General features: G+C 36.9%; 1 long non-coding RNA gene across 1 annotated transcript in view; it reads left to right on the forward strand.

Annotated features, from left to right (window-relative positions):
- Positions 1-27,761, forward strand: part of LOC115867762 (uncharacterized) — a 282,245-nt gene that overhangs the window by 58,759 nt on the left and 195,725 nt on the right. The window lies entirely within an intron of this gene.

Here is a 27,761-nt window from a genome sequence, read left to right on the forward strand (position 1 = left end):
ATATCAGAATTGTTAACTCATACCCTTGTGGGATACAACTTTATCTGGAAAAGTGAAGTATTTCTGTGCATGTGATTTTGCCTCTAGTCTTACAGAATCGTATCATTTCCAAAGTTACTCAGGTCAGCACCCCCTTCAGTGATATTGTTTCATTTTCAATACAGTTTGATTCCTTTCTCACAGTCTGCATTCCTTCCTGGGATTCCCTGACCTCCTAAATGAATTTTTTAAAAATTGTGTACATTAAGGTTTTCTCATTGTGCTGTAAAGTTCTAGGGGGATTTTACAAACACACAGTACTATGTATCCATCATTACACTATCATTCAGAGTAATTTTCCACCATAAAAATCTCCTGTTCTTCAGGAGATCCAATCCTATGAACCACCCTGAACCCATGGCAACCACAGTCTTGTACCAGCCCACTGCCTTCTGACATCCAAAATTTTTGATGAGAAATCTGCAAAAATATTTAGGAGGATCCCCTGTATGTGATGAATTGCTTCTCTTTTACTGCTTTCAGGATTCTTTCTTTGTCTTTGAATTTCTCCATTTTATTCACACATGATTTTCTTGACCTTCCTCATGTCTTCTTTTAGTTTGTTGAAACATTTTTAACCCAGTTGTTTTAAACGCTTTCTCTAGTAGGTCCAACATCTGGCCTTTTTTCTGAGATAATTTTTGTTGCTTTTGTTGTTGTTGTTTTTTGCTTTGAATTGGCCATACTTTTAGTTTCTTTGTATGCCATGTGTTTTTTTGTTGTTGTTGGAAAATTGATATCTGCTTCTTCTTCTTTCCCTAAGATATGCTCTTTTTGTTTTTGTTTTGTTTTGCTTTTTTTTAAAAAAAATGTTGTCAGCTATTTCCATGCTGAGGATCAGCCTGAGCTGTAAACTCCAGGTCTTCTCACATATTTTTCTGAGTCTGTGTCTTTCTCTCTGTGTTTGTGGTGACTTTCTAATTTCCCCATATGTGAGGTTTTTTGGAATGTCCTAGTCTTTAATGTCTGGCTCCCAAAAGGGGAAAAACAAAAAAGTAAAGAAAGGAATTAGAGCTTTTGTTTTCTTTGGGTGTATACCCAGGAGTGGAACTGATGGATCTTATGGTACTTCTGTTTTTAGTGTCTTGAGGCACCTCCATACAGTTTTCCATAGAAGCTGTACCATTTACATTCCCATCAACAGTGTACAAGGGTTGCTTTTCTCCACATCCTTGCCAACGTTTGTTATTTGTGGTCTTCTTGATGATAGCCATTCTGACAGATGTGAGTTGATATCTTATTGTGATTTTGATTTGCATTTCTCTAACGATTAGTAATGCTGAGCACCTTTTTGTGTGCCTGCTGTACATCTATATGTCTTCTTTGAAAAAAAATGTACAGATCTTTGGCCTATTTTTAATTGGATTTTTAAAATTGAGTTGTATTAGCTGTTTACATATTTTGAATATTAACCCCAAATCTCATGTGATTTGTCAGTATTTTCTCCCATTTGGTAAGTTGCCTTTTCTTTTTGTTGATGGTTTCCTTTGCTGTGCATATATTTTAAGTTTAATAAGGCTGTATTTGTTTATTTTTGGTTTTGTTTCCTTTGCCCTAGGAGACAGATTCAACAATTTATTGCTACAATTTGTGCCAAAGAGTGTTTTGCCTACATTCTCTTTTAGGAGTTTTATGGTTTTAGGTTTTACATTTAGGTCTTTAATCCATTTTGAGTTTATTTTTATATGTGGTGTGAGAAAATGTTCTAATTTTATTCTTTTACGTGCAGCTGTCCAGTGGAATAAGCATCACTATTGAAGAGACTCTTTTTTCCCCATTGTTTACTTTTACCTCCTTTGTCATAGATTAATTGACTGTAGGTGTGTGAGTTTATTCTGGGCTCTTTGTTCTGTTCAGTTGATCTATGTGTCTTGTTTCTGTGCCAGTACAATACTGTTTTGATTACTATAGCTTTGTAATATAGTCTAAAGTCAACATACCTGTTACCTCTAGCTTCGTTCTTTTTTCTCAAGATTACTTTGTCAATTCAGGATCTTTTGAGGCTCTGCATAAATTTTAGGATTACTTATTTTAATTCCATGAAAAATAGCATGGGTATTTAGATAGGGGTTGCATTAAATCTTTAAATTGCTTTGGGTATTATGGACATTTTAACTATTCTTCCAATCCATGAACTTGGGATAGCTTTCCATTTTTTGTATCTTCTTCAATTTCCTTCGTCAGTGTTTTATAGTTTTCCCAATATAGGTCTTTCATCTCCTTGGTTAAGTTTATTCTTAGGTATTTCATTCTTTTTGATGTGATCGTAAATGGGATTATTTTCTTTCTTTCTCTTCCTGATCATTCATTATTAGTGTATGGAAAAGCAACAGATTTCTGTATATTAGTCTTGTATCCTGTAACTATACTGAATTTATTTATTAGTTCTAATAACTTTGTGGGAGGGAGAGACTTTTGGGTTCCTATACATAGTATCATGTCATCTGCAAATAGTGATAGTTTTACTTCTTCCCTTCCAATTAAGATGCCTTTTATTCCTTTTTATTGTGTGATTACTGTTCCTAGGACTTCCAATACAATGTTAAATAGAGGTAGCAACAGGGGTATCCTTATCTTGTTCCTGATCTTAGAGGAAAAGCTTTCACTTTTTCACCTTTGAGTATGATGTTAGCCATGGGTTTGTCATAAATGCCATTATTATGTTAAGATATGTTCACTGTGTACCAACTTTATGAGAGTTTTTAATCATGAATGGATGTTGAATATTGTCACATTGATTGATTTGTGTATATTGAACCACGTTTGCATGCCTAGAATAAATCCCACTCTGTCATGATGTATGATCCTTTTTATATATTATTAAATTAGGTTTGCTAATATTTTGCTGAGGGTTTTTTCATTTGTATTCATCAGAGAGATTGTCTTGTGATTTTTTTTTTCTAGTTTCTTTTTCTGGTTTTGATATCAGTGTAATGTTAGCCTCATAGAAAAAGTTTGGAGTGTTCTATTGTCCTCAATTTTTGGAATATTCTGAGAAAAATAGACATTAGCTTTCCTTTATATGTTTGATAGAATTCCCCTGTGAAGCCAACAAGTCCAGGAATTTTATCAAGTCCAGGAATTTTATTTTCTGGGTCTTTTGATTACTAATTTAGGCAACCTTACTCTAGATAAAAGATATAAAACACTGAGTTAAGGAGCAGAGCATTCATATATTAAAATCTAGAGAAATGAAAGCAGTGGATAATGATTGTTGCCTAGCAAAGGACTGAAACAATATTATGTTTTTGTTTTTGTTTTTGTTTTTTTTTGTGGTACGTGGGCCTCTCACTGTTGTGGCCTCTCCCACTGCGGAGCACAGGCTCCGGACGTGCAGGCTCAGCGGCCATGGCTCACGGACCCAGCCACTCCGCGGCATGTGGGATCCTCCCAGACCGGGGCACGAACCCATGTCCCCTGCATCGGCAGGCGGACTCTCAACCACTGCACCACCAGGGAAGCCCAATATTATGTTTATAACTAAAATCATACAGCAACTTCATCTATAAGAAAACCCATTGTCTATCCAGAAAAAAAGTTACTTTGGACCTAATTAATATATTTGTAAGATATATATGGAAGGGTTTTGGCTAATTGTGTTTAATACAAACTTAATATTATTCCCATTTAATTTTCCTTCAAATATAAAAACAATCTGGCTGTATGGATCCATTAGTATGCTTTTATATAACTCATGATTCATTTTGTAAAATTGATTGGTTTTGAAATTTCATAGCATAAAATTAATCTTAAAAGAAATTAATTAAAAATATACATGTGTCGGGCTTCCCTGGTGGCTCAGTGGTTGAGAGTCTGCCTGCTGATGCAGGGGACACAGGTTCGTGCCCCGGTCCGGGAAGATCCCACATGCCGCAGAGCGGCTGGGCCCGTGAGCCATGGCCGCTGAGCCTGAGCGTCCGGAGCTTGTGCTCCACAATGGGAGAGGCCACAACAGTGAGAGGCCCACATACTGCAAAAAAAAAAAATATATATATATATATATATGTGTGTATCATTTATATGTACACATATATAGATATACACATATATATTACCCAATAAGTTCTTATTTTTTGCATAATTCTCTGTTTTTCTCAAATTATTCAGGTCATTTCTTTATCTTATAGTGATTCACTTGAGATATAAGCTTCTCAGGAGACTCTTTGACCCCTCAGGACTGATTAGCTCATTTTTCTAAGTGTTTTCTTGTTTCTTTAAATATACTCATAATTGTTCTAGCACTAATTACATTATATCATACTTTCTTTTATATTGTAATTTCTCTCCACTGGACTGCAAGTTTCTTAAGAACAGTGACTCCTTATTTTTTGTCATTATATTCTTGCATTTTGGCATATGTTAAGTTCAATTTAAAACTGTTAATTGTATGAATAATTGAATGAATGAAAATAAAGCAGAATATATTATTTTCCTTTTCTAGTACTTTTCCTTATGCAGAGGAATTCTGACATATATAACTTTAAGTTTGATATTTCTGGCTAAAGAATCACATAAGATCACAAAAATCAAAGGTTCCATTTAAATATATATATATATTTTATTTAATATATTAAATATATATAATATTTTCCTGAATAATTCAGATCCTTAATATATATGTTAAGATATATTTATGCATATTCAGAATACATGTACGAATATATTTATTCATTTATTTTTTAAGATATAAGTATAGATAACCTGGTAATGAGTATGGTTCTGAATTTTAAAGTGCTATTCAATTGGGGGAATTTTTCTGTCCTAAATATTGGAAAATAGATAAAATTGTACTCACCTAAATATTAGCCTGTCCTTATTAGGCATATGGTCATGTATGATTCCATTCTTTACTGTTAAAATACCCTTATTTTAATATTACCAGTATTTTGAGGGTTAAAGTGTAGGGCTATTCTATTTGTATAATATAATGTATTCATACAACGTTCAGGTTTATGACCATCTCACCTTCAGTCATGGTCTTGCTTGAAAGCAAGAGTTTGGAAAGATATCTACTTAGCTTCTCTCCATCTCTCATAAACCTTAGAAGCTTTGAATACTCCATAAATATTAGAAGGCCCCCTCTCAAAAGAGGGCATGATGCTGAGTAGCCTACTTGTGTTGAACTGGAAATAGAATACATTTTAAAGTGAGGCAAACATGGGACTAGCCGCCATCACATACCAGCAGGTATTGTTACAATAACTAACTCGGAGGTAGTGAGGATTAAATAAGGTGATATATGAAAGGATGTGGCACACTGCCTAAAATCTAGTAATTACTCTTTCTACTCATCACTTGACAGTTAAGTGATTAACTGATCATCATGCATAAAGTGACTTAAAGTTGGGTTGCACATGTTGCATATGCAAACAGAATTTGATTTTTTTTTATTTTCTCATAAGTCACTTGAATCAGAATATCTATCCTAAAGAGTTCTTATAAAAATTCCTGGACTTCCCTGGTGGCTCAGTGGTTAAGAATCCGCCTGCCAATGCAGGGGACACGGGTTCAATCCCTGGACTGGGAAGATCCCACCTGCCATGGAGTAGCGATGCCCGTGTGCCACAACTACTGAGCCTGCGCTCTAGAGCCCATGAGCCACAAATACTGAGCCCTTATGCCACAACTACTGAAACCTGTGTGCCTAGAGCCCGTGCTCCACAACAAGAGAAGCCACCGCGATGAAAGTAACCCCCGCTCACTGCAACTAAGAAAGCCCTAGTGCAGCAATGAAGACCCAACATAGCCCCAAATAAATAAATAAAATAAATAAATTCAATTAAAAAAACATTCCTTAGGGAACTACTGTAATATCACTGGGGAACTGGGAATCTACATTTGGACAAGCTTTTTGGGTTATTCCTATGAAATTTAGATAAACAATACTACATTTTTAGCTTTGAGTTTAATTTTGCCTATTTTTGTAAGGGAAATATATTCATGACTTACTGTATAATAAACATTCAAATAATAATTAATGCTTATGTATTGCCTCCTATGAATTAGGCATGATTCTAATTTCTTTTACATTTTTTATCATTTGATCCTTAGAATTGCATTTAATATCTACTATTACATTATATGTAAGCTTTACATTGATTTACCAATATAATATATAGAGTTTAGACTCCTTGCCATGAGGTCAAGAAAATCAAACTGAGTCTCATTTTCCCCAAATATATATCAATGTTGTGATAAAATTGAACTATCATGTATGTGAAATTGTTTCAAAACTGCTAAAATTCTCTATAATTGTTGATATTCTGATATTACTATTTAGAAAAATTAGAGAGGCATGTCCTTTCAAAAATTACTCTAACAAATTATGCATACAAGTGGCAACTTTAATTAGTTTACAAATTTATATTTCAAATTTTAGGATAATGTTACTTGATATTGTCCCTTCTTCGGGAAACAATTATTCTCTAAAACAGGCTTCATAACAGTTACTATATTTTGCAGGATGTAGTATCCAAGAGAGAATAATTTTTTCCTGCTACAAAGAATAAGCTTGAAACAAATTTCTCTCATTCTTTCACTTTCTTACTTTTTTGTTAGCATCTTTATTGGAGTATAATTGCTTTACAGTGTTGTGTTAGTTTCTGCTGTATCACAAAGTGAATCAGATATACGTATACATATATCCCCATATCCCCTCCCTCTTGCGTCTCCCACCCACCCTCCCTATACCAATCCTCTAGGTGGACACAAAGCACTGAGCTGATCTCCCCATGCTATACAGCTGCATCCCACTAGCCATCTATTTTACATTTGGTAGTGTATATATGTCCATGCCACTCTCTCACTTCGTCCCAGCTTACCCTTCCCCCTCCCTGTGTCCTCAAGTCCATTCTCTACGTCTCCGTCTTTATTCCTGTCCTGACTCTAGGTTCTTCAGAGCCATTTTTTATTTTTTCAGTACACGGGCCTCTCACTGTTGCGGCCTCTCCCATTGCGGAGCACAGGCTCTGGACGTGCAGGCTCAGCGGCCATGGCTCACGGGCCCAGCCATTCTGCGGCATGTGGGATCTTCCCGGATCGGGGCACGAACCTGTGTCCCCTGAATCGGCAGGCGGACTCTCAACCACTGCGCCACCAGGGAAGCCCAGAACCATTTTTTTTTAATTCAATATATATGTGTTAGCATATGGTATTTGTTTTTCTCTTTCTGACTTACTTCACTCTGTATGACAGACTCTAGGTCCATCCACCTCACTACAAATAACTCAATTTCGTTTCTTTTTATGTCTGAGTAATATTCCATTGTATATATTTGCCACATCTTCTTTATCTATTCATCAGTTGATGGACACTTAGGTTACTTCCATGATCTGGCTATTGTAAATAGAGCTGCAATGAACACTGTGGTACATGACTCTTTTTGAATTATGGTTTTCTCAGGGTATATGCCCAGTAGTGGGATTGCTGGGTCGTATGGTAGTTCTATTTGTAGTTTTTTAAGGAACCTCCATACTGTTCTCCATGGTGGCTGTAATCAATTTACATTCCCGCCAACAGTGCAAGAGGGTTCCCTTTTCTCCACACCCTCCCCAGCATTTATTGTTTCTGGATATTTTGATGATGGCTATTCTGACTGGCGTGAGGTGATCCCTCATTGCAGTTTTGATTTGCATTTCTCTGATTATTAGTGATGTTGAGCATCCTTTCATGTGTTTATTGGCAATCTGTAATGTCTATTTAAATCTTCTGCCCTACACACAATCTGTAATGTCTATTTAGATCTTCTGCCCTATTTGGACTGGGTTGTTTGTTTTTTTGATATCGAGGTGCATGAACTCCTTGTATATTTTGGAGATTAATCTTTTGTCAGTTGCTTCCTTTGCAAATATTTTCTCCCATTCTGAGGGTTGTCTTTTCATCTTATTTATGATTTCCTTTGCTGTGCAAAAGCTTTTAAGTTTCATTAGGTCCCATTTGTTTATTTTTGTTTTTATTTCCATTCCTCTAGGAGGTGGGTCAAAAAGGATCTTGCTGTGATTTATGTCGTAGAGTGTTCTGCTGATGTTTTCCTCTAAGTGTTCTATAGTGTCTGGCCTTACATTTAGGTCTTTAATCCATTTTGAGTTTATTTTTGTGTATGGTGTTAGGAAGTATTCTGATTTCATTTTTTTACATGTAGCTGTCTAGTTTTCCCAGCACCACTTATTAAAGAGGCTGTCTTATCTCCATTGTATATTCTTGTCTCCTTTATCAAAGATAAGGTGACAATATGTGTGTGGGTTTATCTCTCCTGTTCCATTAATCTATATTTCTGTTTTTGTGCCAGTACCATACTGTCTTGATTACTGTAGCTTTGTAGTATAGTCTGAAGTCAGGGAGCCTGATTCCTCCAGCTCCATTTTTTTTTCTCAAGATTGCTTTGGCTATTCAGAGTCTTTTGTGTTTCCATACAAATTGTGAAATTTTTTGTTCTAGTTCTGTGAAAAATTCCCTTGGTAGTTTGATAGGGATTGCATGGAATCTGTAGATTGCTTTGGGTAGTATAGTCATTTTCACAATGTTGATTCGTCCAATCCAAGAATATGGTATACCTCTCCATCTGTTTGTATCATGTTTAATACATCTTTCATCAGTGTCTTATAGTTTTTGGTATACATGTCTTTTGTCTCCTTAGGTAGGTTTGTTCCTAGATATTTTATTCCTTTTATTGCAGTGGTAAATGAGAGTATTTCTTTAATTTCTCTTTCAGATTTTTCATCATTAGAGTATAAGAATGCAAGAGATTTCTGTGCATTAATTTTGTATCCTGTTACTTTACCAAATTCATTGATTAACTCTAGTAGTTTTCTGGTAGCATCTTTAGGATTCTCTATGTATTGTATCATGTCATTTGCCAACACTGACAGCTTTACTTCTTCTTTTCCAATTTGGATTCCTTTTATTTCTTTTTCTTCTCTGATTGCAGTGGCTAAAACTTCCAAAACTACATTGAATAATAGTGGTGAGAGTGGGCATCCTTGTCTTGTTCCTGATTTTAGAGGAAATAGTTTCAGTTTTTCACCATTGAGAATGATGCTGGCTATGGGTTTGTCATATATGTCTTTTATTATGATGTGTTAACTCCCTCTATGCCTACTTTCTGGAGAGATTTTATCATAAATGGCTGTTGAATTTTTTTGAAAGCTTTTTCTGCATCTATTGAGATGATCATATGGTTTTTCTCCTTCAATTTGTTAATATGGTTTATCAGATGGATTGATTTCCATATATTGAAGAATTCTTGCATTCCTGGGATAAACCCCACATGATCATGGTGTATGATCCTTTTAATGTGCTCTTGGATTCTGTTTGCTAGTATTTTGCTGACGATTTTTGCATCTCTGTTCATCAGTGATATTGCCCTGTTGTTTTCTTTTTTTGTGACATCTCTGTCTGGTTTTGCTATCAGGGTGATGGCGGCCTTGTAGAATGAGTTTGGGAGTGTTCCTCCCTCTGCTGTATTTTGGAAGAGTCTGAGAAGGATAGGTGTTAGCTCTTCTCTAAATGTTTGATAGAATTCGCCTGTGAAGCCATCTGGTCCTGGACTCTTGTTTGTTGGAAGATTTTTCATCACAGTTTCAATTTTATTGCTTGTGATTGGTCTGTTTATATTTTCTTTTTCTTCCTGGTTCAGTCTCTGAAGGTTGTGCTTTTCTAAGAATTTGTCCATTTCTTCCAGGTTGTCCATTTTATTGGCATATAGTTGCCTGTAGTAATCCCTCATGATCCTTTGTATTTCTGCAGTGTCAGTTGTTACTTCTCCTTTTTCATTTCTAATTCTGTTGATCTGAGCCATCTCCCTTTTTTTCTTGGTGAGTCTGGCTAGTGGTTTATCTATTTTGTTTATCTTCTCAAAGACCCAGCTTTTAGTTTTATTGATCTTTGCTATTGTTTCCTTCATTTCTTTATTATTTATTTCTTATATGATCTTTATGATTTCTTTTCTTCTGCTACCTTTGGGGTTTTTTGTTCTTCTTTGTCTAATTGCTTAGGTGTAAGTTTAGGTTGTTTATTTGAGGTGTTTGTTGTTTCTTGAGGTAGGATCGTATTGCTATAAACTTCTCTCTTAGAACTGCTTTTGCTGCATCCCATAGGTTTTGGGTTGTATGTTTTCATTGTCATTTGTTTCTAGGTAATTTTTGATTTCCTCTTTGATTTCTTCAGTGGTCTCTTGATTATTTAGTAGCATATTGTTTAGCCTCCATGTGTTTGTAATTTTTACAGATTTTTTCCTGTAATTGACATCTAGTCTCATAGCACTGTGCTTGGAAAAGATACTTGATACAATTTCAACTTTCCTTAATTTACAAAGGCTTGATTTTTGACCCAAGATATGATCTATCCTGGAGAATGTTCCATGAGCACTTAAGAAGAGAGTGTATTCTGTTATTTTTGGAGGGAATGTCCTATAAATATCAATTAAGTGCATCTTGTTTAATGTGTCTCTTAAAGCTTGTGTTTCCTTATTTCTTTTCATTTTGGATGATCTCTCCATTGGTGAAAGTAAGGTGTTAAAGTCCTCTACTATGATTGTGTTACTGTCGATTTCCCCTTTTATGGCTGTTTGCATTTGCCTTATGTATTGAGGTGCTCCTTTGGTGGGTGCATAAATATTTACAATTGTTATATCTTCTTGGATTGATCCCTTGATCATTGTGTAGTGTTCTTGTCTCTTGTAATAGTCTTCATTTTAAAGTCTGTTTTGCCTGATATGAGATTTCATACTCCAGGTTTCTTTTGATTTCCATTTGCATGAAATATCTTTTCCCATCCCTTCACTTTCAGTCTGTATGTGTCCCAGGTCTGAAGTGGGTCTCTTATTGACAGCATGTATATTGATTGGTGTTGTTTTTGTATCCATCCAGCTAGTCTATGCCTTTTGGTTGGAGCATTTAATTCATTTACATTTAAGGTAATTATCAATTTGTATGTTCCTGTTACCATTTTCTTAATTGTTTTGTGTTTGTTTTTGTAGATATTTTCCTTCTCTTGTGTTTCCTGCCTAGAAAAGTTCCTTTAGCATTTGTTGTAAAGCTGGTTTTGGTGGTGCTGAATTCTCTTCGCTTTTGCTTGTCTGTAAAGGTTTTAATTTCTCCATCAAATCTGAATGAGATCCTTGCTGGGTACTGTAATCTTGGTTGTAGGTTCTTCCCTTTCATCACTTTAAATATGTTCTGTCACTCGCTTCTGGCTTGCAGAGTTTTTGCTGAAAGATCAGGTGTTAACCTTATGGGTATTCCCTTGTATGTTACTTATTGCTTTTCCTTTGCTGCTTTTAACATTTTGTTTTGTATTTAATTTTTGATAGTTTGATTAATATGTGTCTTGGCATGTTTCTCCCTAGATTTATTCTGTAAGGGACTCGCTGTGCTTCCTGGACCTGATTATTTCCTTTCCCATGTTAGGGAAGTGTTTGACTATAGTCTTTTCAAATATTTTCTCAGACACTTTCTTTTTCTCCTATTCTTCTCGGACCCCTATAATTCGAATGTTGGTGCATTTAATATTGTCTCAGAGGTCTCTGAGACTGTCCTCAATTCTTTTCATTCTTTTTTCTTTATTTTGCTCTGTGGTAGTCATTTCCAGTATTTTATCTTCCAAGTCATTTATCCGTTCTTCTACCTCAGTTATTCTATTGATTCCTTGTAGAGAATTTTCAGTTTCATTTATTGTGTTGTTCATCATTGTTTGTTTGCTCTTTGGTTTTTCTAGCTCCCTGTTAAATGTTTCTTGTATTTTCTCTATTCTATTTCCAAGATTTTGGATCATCTTCACTATCATTACTCTGAATTCTTTTTCATGTAGACTGCCTATTTCCTCTTCATTTGTTTGGTCTTGTGGGTTTTTACCTTGCTCTTTCATCTCCTGAAGATTTCTCTGTCTTCTCATTTTGCTTAACTTCATAGTTCCCATTGTTTTAGATGTCTACCCCCAGTGGGTAAGGTTGGTTCTGTGGCTTGTGTAGGCTTCCTGGTTGAGGGGACTTGTTGCTGTGTTCTAGTGGGTGGAGTTGGATCTTGTCTTTCTGTTGGGCAGGGCCCCGTCAGGTGGTGTGTTTTGGGGTGTCTGTGAAGTTAGTATGATTTTAGGCAGCCTCTCTGCTGATGGGTGGGGTTGTGTTCCTGTCTTGCTAGTTGTTTGGCATGGGGCGTCCAGCACTGGAGCTTGCTGGTCGTTGACTGGAGCTGCCCCTTAGTGTTGACATGGAGATCTTTGAGAGAGCCTCGCCAGTTGATACTGCATGGGGCCAGGAGGTCTCTGCTTGTCCACTGTCCTCAACTTGGTTTTCCCATCTTAGAGGCTCTGGCCTGACACCAGGCCGGAGCACCAAGACCCTGTCAGCCACATGGCTCAGAATAAAAGAGAGAAAAAAAGAAAGAAAAAAAACAATTAAAAAAATAAAATAAAATATTAAATTAAAATTTTTTTTAAATTATTAAAATAAAAATGTAATAATAAAAGAGTCACCAAACCAATAAACAAATCCACTAATGATAAGAAGCGCTAAAAACTATACCAAGATACACATAAATATCAGAAATAAGTCAGTCGCAGAATGCAAACCCCAAGTCTACAGTTGCTCCCAAAGTCCACCACCTCAATTTTGGGTTGATTAATTGTCTATTCAGATATTCCACAGATGCAGGGTACCTCAAGTTGATTGTCAGGATTTAATCCACTGCTTCTGAGGCTGCACAGAGACATTTCCCTTTCTTGTCTTTGTTTGCACAGCTCCTGGGGTTCAGCTTTCGTTTTGCCCCCCCCCCGCCCCGCCCGCCCGCCCCATGTAGGTTGCCCTCAGTGTTCTTTAACAGAACAGTGTTAAAGTAGCAGCTGATTAGGGGGCTCTGGCTCACTCAGACAGGGGGGAGGGAGGGGTACGGGATGCGGGGCGAGCCTGCTGTGACAGAGGCCAGTGTGATGTTGCACCAGCCTGAGGCGCGCCGTGCGTTCTCCCGGGGAAGTTGTCCCTGGATCACGGGACCTTGGCGGTGGCGGGCTGCACAGGCTCCGGGAGGGGAGGTGTGGACAGTGACCTGTGCTCGCACACAGGCTTCTTGGTGGCTGCAGCAGCAGCCTTAGCGTCTCATGCCTGTCTCTGGGCTCCGCGCTTTTAGCCACAGCTCGCGCCCGTCTTGGAGCTCCTTTAAGCAGCGCTCTTAATCCCCTCTCCTCACGCACCAGGAAACAAAGAGGGAAGAAAAAGTCTCTTGCCTCTTCGGCAGGTCCAGACTTTTCCCTGGACTCCCTGCCGGCTAGCCGTGGTGCACTAACCCCCTGCAGGCTGTGTTCACGCCGCCAATCCCAGTCCTCTCCCGGCGCTCCGCCCGAAGCCAAGCCTCAGCTCCCAGCCCCGCCCGCCCCGGCGGGGGAGCAGACAAGCCTCTCGGGCTGGTGAGTGCCGGTCAGCACCGATCCTCCGTGCGGGAATCTCTCTGGTTTGCCCTCCGCACCCCTGTTGCTGCGCTGTCCTCCGCGTCCCCGAAGCTCCCCCCATCCGCCACCCACAGTCTCCGCCCACGAAGGGGCTTCCTAGTGTGTGGAAACCTTTCCTACTTCACGGCTCCTACTGGTGCGGGTCCCATCCCTATTCTTTTGTCTCTGTTTTTCCTTTGTTCTTTTGCCCTCCCCAGGTACGTGGGGGAGTTTCTTGCCTTTTGGGAGGTCTGAGGTCTTCCGCCCGCGTTCAGTAGGTGTTCTATAGTTGTTCCACGTGTAGATGTATTTCTGATGTATTTGCAGGGAGGAAGGTGATCTTCATGTTGTACTCCTCTGCCATCTTGAAGGTCCCCCCCTTTCACTTTCTAATAACATCTTCATGTAGCATAAGTAATGTGTCCTAACTTTTATAATAAAAAAACCTCGATTAAAAGCTTATCCAGGCTAAATATGTTCATCTGCACTTTTTGCCCACTGTTAGGATCCTGTCTAAACAACCCTCCAGTCTTAGTTGGCTATTAGGTTTGTCTCTCCCTGGTCTCTTCACTTTATTTCCTACTTCAGAACACGACACAAAGAAGCCTGAGTCATATATAAAATTATGTATGTCAAACTATTATACTCCTCTGCTTAGCAGAATCCAAAATTCACCAGAATGAAATCCTATGCTTTGATATAGACAGAGACCCAGTATGGTTTGATCTTTGGCTACTATTTTCACAACCACACTGTTCTTTAGTTCTTTGTTGTATAATTGTCTCTGCTTATATATCTCCCTCCAAATGGCTGGATCCTTCTCATCCTTTAGGTCTCAGTGGTAGTATGACCTGTTCAGAAAGATTTTCCCTCATTAACCAAACTAAAGATGACTTTTCCCCAGTTGCTCTCAGTTCTTTTTCATTATATCACTGATCATGATTTATTATGTATTTGTGTTTTGTTTACTTTATTCCACAGAGACATATATCATATATGGTTTGTTCCTTGATGGACATAGACAGTGAAGTGGTTGACAGATAATAGCTTCTCAATAAATATTTGTCCCATGAATAAATAAATACATTAATGAATAAAAATCAATATGGTAAATAGAAAGATACAATGCATTTTTATGAAGATATTTATATGTATTTGTTGATTCATGAGGGATTACATATATTATTTTTCTATTTTCTTTCTAAACAGCTTGAAATATCCATTTATTTCAAAAGTGAAAAGTAAAAATTAGATCATTTGGATTGTTAGGTTCACTAAAGAGTTATACTAAAAACAAGGCAAGTATCCTGCAGTGTTTTATGAGAAATACTACATAGTTAATGATGATCATTCTCTTCTACCCTTTCCTCTCAAAGATTATATTTAAATCCAATTGTTATAAAATGAAATAAGTGAATTGCAACAGTATTTTAATGGGGAAGGTATAGGGTGTCTGTTAATTGGAATTTCAAAATGTGTAAACTTTTTCATTGGCTACTTAGAGCATTAGCTATGCACAATATTACTTTCCTTTTGATCCATAAAATTTATCAGATTGCAAAATATGCATTACCAGAATAACCCAAAAATGTAACTTTTTCTTATTCCTTGTGGTGTCACAGTGTGATGGGATGAAAAAGCACAATGATTCCTTTAGATCTATGATATATTTAATTGGCATATTTTAAAAATGAATTTTAGCAGATGTGACTGCAAGAACACATTTATGTTTTATGTACTGTTCTTCATATCAAATCTTTAGGAAAAGCAGGGCAGTGAAAAGAAGTGCAAAGTGTTTCATCAGGGTAACTCTTTAAAGAAAATGTCCTAACATTATAACCAAATTAAATTAATCAGCACTGCTGGTTGCCTGCTTTTCAAAATCTATTCCAGAGATAACTGGAAAATCTTGTGACCCTGTGCCAGCTATGTGTTAGCTAGCTCTTTTTTGTTTCTTTTGTTATTCAGAAATCTTATGTAGATACTGAAAATTTTTAACTGCAAATTCCATGTTTCTAAACAGCACTCTAAGTACAAGTTAGGACTAGTTTATCTCTGGAAAATCTGCTTTAGCTCCTATATGCTATTAGAATAGAACAGGTTTAAACTTTTTGTTTAAGAGAGGTAGAATGATGTTCTAAAAGAAGTTGAAAAGAAATTGAGAAGAATTGTTTAACTGGTAGTTGCAAAAGAAGGACTGACAAATTTTATGTCGTTTGACCACCAGGGATCCCCTGAAGAATTATAGAATCTCAAAGAAAGTTCATTTCTTTGGATCGTCCCTTTGTTTTGGAGATATGCCAAAATTGGCACTAACACCACCTAGAGGAGACACTCTAGAATACATTCATAAGAATGTATTATTTTTGTCGGGTAGCTGACTGTTCCAGAATGAACATAGCATTTCAACTCCAACTTTCACTTAATCTGACCTCATGGAGCATAATCAATTTTATTATCCTCTGTTTCTTCATCAGATACATATAAGTTGAATTGTGTTTCCCTTGCATCTAAGATGGTGCTGTGTTTCCTTCTTTGGGAGACTTGAGAAGAGAGCCACACGTATCCTCTTCTTCAGGGTTTAAAGCTTTTGCACAAATCTGTGTGAGAAATTTGTAACTCTGTTACACACTGTGTATCAGGATTGAACCAGCAACATGTCCATCACCAGACGATGATAAGAAATTGGATTCTTAGACCCTAGTCCACATGTACTAAGTCAGAATCTGGATTTTAATAAGATTAACAGGGGGTTTACATGTATACACAATTTTGAGAAGCACTGATGTTTTCATTAAATTTTTTTCTTTAAAAAAATTTAATTAAAACTTTACCCCATAATTTAGATTCTGTGGAATATTGGCCCCATTTTTTTCAACAGCATTTGTTTACTTTGTTTCTCTGTGTCACATTTTGGTAATTCTCACAATATTTCAAACATTTTCGTTACATTATGGTGCTCTGTGATCAGTGATCTTTGCTGATACTAACGTAAAAAAATTATGATTCGCCGAAGGCTCAGATGATGGTTAGCAGTTTTAGCAATGGAGTATTTTTTTTTTTTTTTTTTTTTTGCGTTACGCGGGCCTCTCACTGCTGTGGCCTCTCCCGCTGCGGAGCACAGGCTCCAGACGCGCAGGCTCAGCGGCCATGGCTCACGGGCCCAGCCGCTCCGCAGCATGTGGGATCCTCCCGGACCGGGGTACGAACCCGCATCCCCTGCATCGGCAGGCAGACTCCCAACCACTGTGCCACCAGGGAAGCCCGGGAAACAGTTTTATTTTAAACTAACCACGCCCTAATTCCTTTATATTTAACAGTTTGTTCTTTAGCTGCTCTTTCTCATCTCAGATTTATCATTAGATTTTGTCTCTTCTCAGATTCTTCTCATTGAGAAGAGGCCAGATTTTTTTTTCATTTTCTCTAAGGAAATATTTTTAGCTAGATCACTGAGTTCCTTAGATATATTTCCTGTTTTCCACATTACTACAAGTGACAGCTTTGCCAAACTCTCTTCTGATACATAACAAGAAAGATTCCAAGAGATATATTGGTCTTTGAGTGTATGAAGATTAATTACACATGAGATGGAAAGTTGGTGTTCCTCAATTCAGTAAGAAGATAACAAGAGAAAGCATGGGCTTAAGTTGTGATATAAACAATTTGTATATACAATTTCCTGGGCATGGGAAAAGTTAAACAATAGGAAGAATGATTTGGGGAAATGTTACCGTGGCTAAGATGGTTAATTTTATGTGTCAACTTGACTGAACCACAGGATGTCCAATTAGCTGGTTAAACATTATTTCCGGTTGTGTCTCTGAGTGTTACCTGGAAGAGATTAGTATTTGAATCAATGAACTGGACATAGTGAAACAGATGATTCTCCCCAGAGTGGAGAAGCATCGTCCAGTCAATTGAATGCCCAAACAGAACAAAAAGGCAGAAGAAGGGGAAACTTGCCCTCTCTGCCTGACTACAGAGCTGGGACATCAGTCTTCTGCTCTAGGGCTGGGACTTATACCATCAGCTACCCTGCTTCTCAGGCCTTTGGACTTGAACTGAACCACATCCCTGGATTTCTAGAGTAAGATGGACTCCTCATGTTGACTCACTTAAGTAGCATTAGTGCTACAAAGCTTAAATGTTCTTTTGACAAACAACTTGTTTGGGTAATATGAAGTAGAATTTGAAGATTAGATATCACAAATTCTTTTGTCATTCTACTTTAAGCTAGAGCTGAAAGCTAACTTAAATCACAGAAGTATTTTTAAACTTCTTTATAACTTGCCTTAGATAGAACATTTAAAAGCCACTATCTAACTTAATTCAGAGTGTAATTGAAATTACACCTGTGGCTTACTTTCACTAGAAACTGAGTAGCTATTCTATTTGTACTGTGCTTTTGGAACCACCAGTGAGACAAAAAGAATTCTTTTTTAAGAGAGAAGTTTGCTCAGACTGCAACTTTCATTTTTTTTTCTTATAATTCTGTATAAAAGAATTTAGATTGTGATAGCTCTGTAAATAACTAATATATATTTATAACCATCCTCTGACAGTCTATTTAAATAACATTTTATTAAATAATAATGAATAACTTGGATATTTCTTAATCTTCCCTTAATAATAATATATTTATACACATTGTAGAATCTTTTAAACATAAACACAAAACACATCAATATTTATTACGAGGAGGTGCTTCTGATATATAATTTTATTTAAATTAAGGTCTAGGCAAATGAGGAAATATGAATTACTTCATCATAATATATGAAAATTATTGGTTTTTAAGCATGGAAATATATGTATTTGAAAATATGCATTTACATATATATATACATGTGTTTTCCAGAAAGAGGGAAAGATCCACTTTGCAGGTGAAACTAAATGTGGGACTTACTGAAAATATAAAAAATTAAACTAGTTTTTTTTTAATTGACTAGTTCTTTTTTTGTTTGTTTTTTGTTTGTTTTTTGCGGTACGCGGGCCTCTCACTGTTGTGGCCTCTCCCATTGCGGAGCACAGGCTCCAGACGCGCAGGCTCAGCGGCCATGGCTCACGGGCCCAGCCGCTCCGCGGCATGTGGGATCCCCCCAGACCGGGGCACAAACCCGCGTCCCCTGCATCGGCAGGCGGACTCTCAACCACTGCGCCACCAGGGAAGCCCTAATTGACTAGTTTTGATGTAAATTTCATAGGACAAGAACTCTGCCTACTCTACCAGCTTCCTGTTACACTCTAAACCCACGGGCATCCACTGAATTCTCTCATGAGAATTCTCTCGTGAGAGTCACATTTCTAGCCCTCCTCAAAATACTATATGTGCCATAATAATTTTGCACTTCTGTCATAACTCCATCAAAAGCCATAATTCCATTAGTGCCTCTGATTTCACGTAGACATTATGAAGCTAGAAGCACAACTCAGTTAATGAACTTTAAAGTGAATTCTCTCAAGTAGTTCATGCTGGTGGTAGCAGTGAGAAACACTTCATCTGGCTCTATTACCATGGAAGGAATTTTAAATAATCCATTTCCTTTCTAACTGCTCATTATCAGTATGTAAATTTTCTAAAAAAGTGTTTCATGTGTGCTCCTGACTGCTTGCCTACCCATGAAATGGATGGTTTCCCTCCTGTCCTTTCTAGGGCTTTTTGGTGGTATCTCTGCCACTTCTCATGCACCATAGTGGGAAGCTTTGACATGCAATACATTTCCCATCTCTCCATTTGGTCTTCCAATGTGCAAATAAAGCCTCTAACTTTTCACATCTATTTGTGTTGTTTCCCATTGTGCAGATAAACAAAAGAGTGTTGTTTGGTGCTCCTAATACGTTATAGCAATTTTAGTTGTTAATTTTTAATACTACTGTCCTGTGGAGAGGTGTGAGAGAAAAAAATTTAGCAGCCTTTATCTTCCTGTATCTAAAATAATCCTTTTACTCTGTGATTGACCAATTACTTCTGGCTCTCAACTGTTCATTTCTCCTCTCTTTTCCTGTAGTGTACATTCTTTCCTGTTACAGATCTTCAGACATGGTAAAAATGAGCCCTGGTAGATTGGTCCCAAAAGTGCTCCAGACATGAGTGGGGATTATTTAAGGCTTATGTCAGCCCTCTGGAAACCTACTTTAATACGGTTAAATCTGGATAACTAACACCTTATCTTTTTGAGGATAAGTTTTCTTTCTTTTTTTTTTCAATTAATTTATATTGGAGTATAGTTGCTTTGCAATGTTGTGTTAGTTTCTGCTGTACAGTGAAGTGAATCAGTCATGTATACATATATCCACTCTTTTTTAGATTTCATTCCTAATAAATTGTTTTCTAATATAAAATCTGCTTTCTTATAAGAAATTTGTATTGAGAAATTGTTAATAAAGCATCTCTGTGTGGATAGTTTCCAAACTTGGGCGAACACCAGAAGGCCCTGGGAAGATTTTGCTGTAGACTTACTAAATTTTACCCACAAACAATTCTATTATTACAATAATAATAGTAATAATAATAATTATTATTATTACTGTTACTATTAGGAATAACAAGACATCACATGGGGCACAGGGACAGAAAGTGCAGCCTGACCTCAGCAGTTGTTGAAAATAGTTACTGGAAAGCGGTTAGAACAAAGGCAGAAGCCATTGCCATTTCCTTCTCTGATGCCACACAGTCTCTCATCTCTTCTGTATATTTGTATCATGCTTTTTCTGGCTGTTGATTTGTTCCCACGTTCTGCCATCATAGATGCTGCAAGAGAGAGATCTCATTCCCCAGGTTTTCATGTTCTAGTTCTCCAGGCATCTCTACCAACTTACTCAACTGCTTTTAATCCTATACCCTGATTCTAAATTTTTTTTTTTTTTTTTTTTTTTTGCGGTATGCGGGCCTCTCACTGTTGTGGCCTCTCCCGTTGCGGAGCACAGGCTCCGGACGCGCAGGCTCAGTGGCCATGGCTCACGGGCCCAGCCACTCCACGGCATGTGGGATCTTCCCGGACTGGGACACGAACCCGTGTCCCCTGCATTGGCAGGCGGACTCTCAACCACTGCGCCACCAGGGAAGCCCATGATTCTAAATACTTCAAGGGGAAAAATTATATTGAGCTGGATTGTATCAGTTGTTCACCAACACAGCCATCAGAAATGGCTAGGAACAACTTCTTAGGCTATGTGTTATTTTTAGGACTATAATAAATATGTATTACTATCAGAGTATAGGAATTTTTCTTTATGTTTTAAAAATTTTAATAGATCAGATAATATGATTCCACTCTCAAATTTCATAATCATGTTTAGTTTGTTTTAATGAAATATTTCAATTATTTGCAACACTTTTTAATAATTTTTGCTAATGATCTATAGTAGATTGAAAATATTCATTTTTGAGCAAGTGACACCCGTTTCCAACTTCCGGGGGAAGAGTCCCATGCGTGGAGGATAGCAAAGAACAAAACAGTGCCTGCCACCAGGATCCGCAGTCCCAGGAAGTCAACCCACTGCATGGTTTGTAGGTGTCAGGGGTCAACAAGAAAGACATGACTCACACAGGCACTGGATGGTACAACACTTTATCCTCATAGAGAAGACAGGGCAAAATCAGCTCAGAACCATAGGGTCTTGCCGGCAGCCAAGGCAGGGAGGTGGGCAGCACCTTCTGGAGCTGCAAGAGAAGGACCCAGTTCCCTCCTCACCGGGAACAGATGTAGTTGTGTGGTTGTGCCATATGATATACAGGAATGAAGCAAAACAAAGAGGAGCACATCGTCTAGACAGGGAAAGATATTCCCAAGGAAGCTGAACTACTCAGCACAGGCTGTGAGAGCTCTTTATCCCCATATAGGGAAATGTGCCTGACCCAAAGCACACTCTTATGCAGCCGTGCAAGGATGACGGTCTTCCCCACTGTGCATCTAACATGTATGTTAAAAATGATTGTTTTCCATGAATTTTGTTTAAAAATTGTGTTTCAAGTGTGCTAAAAATTTATTTCCCTAATTTTCTATTTAATTCTGAATATAAAATAAATATCCAAATACCCATGTTGGTGGTTGGCCTCAGTATTAGCATCTTTGTTTACTGAGAAGTCTGGTTAATATAGTCTTGGGAAAACAAACTTAAATTAAATTAATAATCTTTGCTTTAGCATGTCCAAACAGATCATGTTTTCTATGCTCTTAGATTTATATACTCTGTTCTGTTGATGTGACTCTATCCCTTCATGATCTAAGATCAGAGGGAAAGCTCTCTGGGGCTCAATGTAATTCAGGTTACTTATGTTAAAACAAGTATAATCAATTCTTGATTTATCATACCGGAGCAGTCCAAGATCAAGAGAGAAACGTAATGAGTAACCAAAATATAGTTAAAATAAAATTACTCAATATGTAACATGGAAAAATGTAATCTTTATCTTATTCAATCTTATCTGCATATAATACATAAAGGCATATTTGTCATTTTACAGACATCATGCAAAAGTATAAAGGCAATAGAAGTATAGTAATTTATTTGAAATATAACTAGAAAGTCTCCTGAGAAATTAGTTTTCAGTTAGTATTTTATAACTATAAAAAGGAAGCCACGAGTTATTTTCTCCCCTACCAAGAAAATATCTAGGCCATTATATCTAAGGTCCAGACTTCCTTTATAGTCATAAAAAATAAATATCCTCTGTTTGATCAGAGGACTGGCTTGCTGAGTTATGAAGTGCTTCCCAAAAACTCTAGCTCAAGTGAATGGTTTTGAAAGTGAGTAAGAAGACTGAACCTGAGTGGGTTCATAAGAATGCAAAAGGAAGAACTCAGGAAACTGAGAGTAAAAACATAAACTCAGTAGAATCTTCAGACATTGTGGAATCACAGAGGGAATGTGGCCGTGGGAATAATGGTCACAGCAGGCCACACAACTTAAACACTCTAGGCGGCGCCATATCCAAGCTTGGTCAAACCTCTGCCGCACTTTTGAAAGCAGAGCAGGAGAGGAAATGTCATCATTGCACTGAAAATCACAGACAGGTGTGACAGGAGCCTCTGACGGTGATCAGTGGTTAAGTGTGGAGGTGAGATGTGTCTGCAATGGCAGAACTGGTTTATAAATATATCTCTGTGCAAAAGTCAGCATGTGCTGAGGATAGTGATAGAAACATAGACACTTATCTGCAAGTTCTCAAAAGCAAGCTCAGCATACAAGAGGACAGAAATACCACTCAGGTAGTGAAAGTTCAGGTCTTGGGAAATATATTGTTGTTTGGTTTGATTTGATTTTCCCTCAAATGGACTGTCAGCCCTATAGCCTGGTTGCCAGGTTGTGGGGCTAATTTTGTGACTGTGATGCTCCTCCAGTTTCCGACTCTCCATCACCCCATTCACTAATTATAGCAGTTCCGGCGGGGGTGCCTCCTGGGCATGCGGACCTCTGGCACCTCAAGTCCACACTCAGGTGGCTCTCTAATCATGCCCACCTCCTCCTAGACACATTTTGCTTTGGGTGAGGACAGTTTTTTTTTTTTTCTTCTTCTTTTTGGCCAATTTAGAAGGACAGAAGGTTAAATTCTCCCCACAAATATTTCAATGCCAAGACTCCCTTTGCATGTTTAAAATACAAAAGTTAAAATTACATAGTGGTATCTGGCATTTCAACAGGCATGTCATTTTTATCCTCCAATTGTAACTTTTCATTTAGCAAAAATTACTGAACATTTTACAAAAGAATGTGGACAGAGCTGGAATTACTGTTTGCTAACCTCATTTTATTAGCTAAGTGAAAGTTGGGTATAATGCTGTAATTCCTCTTAAAACCTTTAAACTAAGTCTTTGTTCTCAATTCATGTCACCAAAGGTTCAATTAGGATGATTCAGATGCGTAAACAAAATAGTTAACTTAGTTTGCTGAAATGAAGAGAAAAGCATTGTTTCACGTAATAAGCTGCCCATGAAGAAGTAAAAACTCCCAGCAACAATGTATTTGGGCTCTGGTTCTCTGTAAATTGGTGCTGTTCTTTACATGTTTTACATGTTTTCAAGGAGGTAGCAAGATGGCCACAGCATTTCCAGGGATTATAAACAGACACTGTTATATCCAGAAGCATAAATGCAAATTTTCTCTTTTTTTTTTTTTTTTTTTTTTTGCTGTACACGGGCCTCTCACTGCTGCGGCCTCTCCCATTGCGGAGCACAGGCTCTGGACGCGCAGGCTCAGCGGCCATGGCTCACGGGCCCAGCCACTCTGCGGTATGTGGGATCTTCCCGGACCAGGGCACGAACCCGTGTCCCCTGCATCGGCAGGCGGACTCCCAACCACTGCGCCACCAGGGAAGCCCTCTCATTTGTTTTTAAGAGCAAGGAAGACACCTTTCATAAAAGGCCTTCAGCCAGCCTTTACATTTTATTGAGATACAAATGTGTGCCATTTGCTATAGGGCCCAGGACCTCAATATCACATTTCTGGCACCTGGATACTTTGCTTTGCTTCTGTTTGCCTTGCCTCAAGGTTTTTTGTGGTGAAGAAATGAAAGATGATTTTAAAAAATGGATTTTTACATTATTGTTAAAAGCATTCACACATTGGTATGATTTTGTTAGCTGGTGGAGAGGAAGAGGGGAAAGACTGGAAGAGAAGGAGAAATTCTAGGTGACTGGGAAAGGGACAAAGTTCATCTGGATTGATGATGAATAACAACATGTTCTGTTGCACCATTAAGAAGAAGTAAAAATACCAGAGGGCATAACTGATACAAATGAGGAAGCTGGCCCATCGGACCAGAAGCCTCAGCTTTAGTAAAGCTAATCATGGTACATCTATGGCATAAAAGCAGTGAACCAACAAACTTTAGAGAATAACCTTGGCTTGGGCAATGAGTATTTCAGTCTTCACCTTTGAACTGGGTCACAGATGAGGTCCATCATTATAAGGCGTGTGGCATCATCAAAATTTCTTAATATTCTACAGCAAAAGGTCACTTGTAAGGGAAATAGTATATTTGGTGCTATGTAGGCAAAAATCCAAATTTTGATGCATTCCTAGCCTTCTCTAGTATTTTTTTCATTAAAAAATTGACATTGTCTTTTGCTTATTCAAAAGATGGATAGTCAGTAATAGGTTATTCATTCATATATTCACCACATCATTATTGAAATATATCCTGTACCAGTAATGTGCCTTTGTTCTTGGGACTTTATTCTAGTGTGTCTTGGGGGTAAGGTGTGAGGAAACATAAATAAACAAAAATTAACTATATAGCAGTTAGTAAATAGGAGCTATGAAGAAAAATAAAGTTTCTGAGAGGATAGTTATTTAATGAAATGTAATCTGGGAGATCAGTTTAATAAAGAGACATTCAGGGAGGTTTAAACAGAAGGAACAGCAAGTTCAAAGGTCCTGAGGAGGAGAATTAAGGGACTGTAGACTTCTCTACTCCACGGGCAGATACCTCTTAATACATAAAGCAATTCAGCTTTTATATCACTTCATGCTGGCAGGTAATGGCAAAGTTTCAAAAAAAATATGTAGGCATTTGGTACCACTTTTGATGGCATTTTTAACTTATTAAATACAAAGTAAACCTGTATATACTATCATTAACGTACTTTATGTGCAAACTGTATATTTTATACCTATGAACTGACTGAAAACTCTTCTAGATACTGGAATATTGTAATAATTTCATTACAAATGGGAACATTTTATATACATGGGTTATTAATGGTTTTTGTAAGCAACTAACCGAAATCTACTCTAACTAATTTAAGCAAAATATACATCTATTGGAAGGATTCATAGAGACCCAAACAAAGAAGCAACTGCTAACCCATGTCCCTTTGCTTGGGGAGAAAAACACTCAGGAAGGCTGTAGTGAGAAAGAGAAAGCCTTGCAAAAATAACCCTTTCCAGAAGAAGGGAAAGTAAATGCTAGGTGTCCCAACATGAAAATATTCACTAGTACTCTCTTCATTTATCAATAATAAATATTACTATAGCATAATAATCATGTATCATAATATAATTTGATATAATAGCTATATTTTACCTATAGGCATCCTTTCAGTAAAGATATATTAATATAGAAATGTTATTTCACATTAATCTCAGGAACACTTGAAGGACTCCAGGGACCTCCTGTGGAATAAATGGATACAAGTGAAGGGCATTGGTGAATAGGAGAGCAGGGGATACAACACACATTGTGGTTGGAAAAACACAGAACTATTTTAATTACACACCAGACAGTCCCTAGGTTTGTGACCTTGGACAACTTAATTAATCCCTTTTTGTCTCAGTTTTCTCATCTAGAAAAGTAGGAGTGATATTGGCAGTGCTCTAATGATATAATGAGGTAAATTAAACTTTGGTACACATTACATGCTCAAATTCTTTATTTACATAATACAGTGATATTTAGATACTTTTTGACATGAAAGATATATGTAATAAGTATTAATAAATAATGTAATTGGTCTTTTAAAATTAGGTAAAATATGCATAACCTAAAATAAAGGCAACTCTTTCATTAAATTTACCTATTTTTGATCCAGGCAGTCAGGGCAGAGTGATAGAGTAGCTATACTTGTTGCCATTGTGAATAAAATCTACAAGCTTCAGTTTTCTTAACTATAAAGTAGAGAAATAATAATATCTATCCTGTCTATTTCAAGGAATCACTGTGAGGGTCAAAATAATCAAGCAAAGAATGAAAACAACCCAGGAACTATTTACCCTGTACATTTGAGGTGTTGCCTAGCAAATCAGATTCAGGTTCCTACTTCTTTATTTGTACTCATTTTATTTTCTCCTTTCATTCAGAGTGTTTCTTTTTAACCATCACTTATATTAGCTTCTCTCATTTCTCTTAATTATCCATTTTATAATTAATTATATAAGTACAATTCTCTGTTACATCTTCTGCTATTATATTTCCTATTCTACCTTATTTAATGGCATCTTAGTTTGTCCATCATGAATCAGCACATTTGCTTATAGATTTTTATTTAGCAGTATCTCTAACCAAATAGTTTTATAAGCCATTTAAAATCACATCTTATATTCTACTTTCTGATCCATCCAGAAATATAAAATAATGTATCAGTAATATAAACTAATTGAGTTTATATCTCAAGCATACAGTGTCAGAAAAAGAATACCACTAACAGAAGGTACTTTTCAGTCTGGTAAACTATCATCTTGGTAACTTGAAATTGGACTGTAGTATTACTGTTCATATTATAGCTCTTCAATGTTCTTGATACTTTTTTGAGGTTTTATTAACCAGTGTTTATTTGTGATATATGATACCACAATCATGACACATTTGGAAGAATGATTTACTGTTTCTTTCATTAAAGAATTTTACCAAGAAAAGTAGTTTGTTTATATAGTTCATGAGGCATCTACACTTTATAGGAATCAATTAGTCATCTAATTTATTGTCAGAATTTATATATGACAAACATTAATGGACTATTTCCCCAAGAGAATGGTATAATTTCTATAATATTATACAAAAGTGTTGATACTTGGAGAAAGTAAAAGTTTCTACTCAAGTATGTTTTGTCCTTTAGTGGAGAAATTGACTTCAAAATTTTGTAACTTAAGGAAATATTTTTATGAAAATTAACAGGGCATAGATTTTTCTTCACAAAATTCTGCACATGTAATGTGTAGCACTTGACAGTGGTTAAAAGTATATAAGTGAATATATGTTTGTATCTATAGAAGTAGGCTCCATATTGGTTGGATTGGATTCACATACTGACAGCTATTCCCTGAATTCCATGTTAAATGTAAAATACTGGGGCATATGAAGAAGATGCTTATAATAGTGACTCATGGTCTTTAAATGTCTTTTAATTTTAGGACTAGAAATCATTCCTGGTGGTTTATATATTTTACTTGTTTAACTTTTATTTGGAAAAAAGAATCTCAAATATTATTACTTGAACTTGGCATTGAACAGTTCTTGCAGCAGCTGAAAGTATAATTTCTTCACATGATATCACCAACTAGTTACAATTGAACAGATAGTTTAGGGCTTTTAAAGAGCAATTAAAATTATGTGGCAGGTGATTATACCTCAGTGCTCCAGTTGCTTGTATAAATGCATCAGTACAGTACTTCACAAACAGGAAAACAACAATTAGAAACTTCTGCAAATGCCCAATTGCCCTGGTAAAATGTGTATAGAAAGGCAATGCCATTCCATTTAATTTTATCCAAACAACGTGTAATTAACTTTGGAGTCTGAAAAATAATTTATTACTATATAAATCCGTCTTGAGGTTGTAACCATTAGTTTCATTGTTTTTCCTCAG

The sequence above is a fragment of the Globicephala melas genome, chromosome 1 (assembly GCF_963455315.2).
Source record: "Globicephala melas chromosome 1, mGloMel1.2, whole genome shotgun sequence".
NCBI classification, from domain to species: Eukaryota; Metazoa; Chordata; class Mammalia; order Artiodactyla; family Delphinidae; genus Globicephala; species Globicephala melas.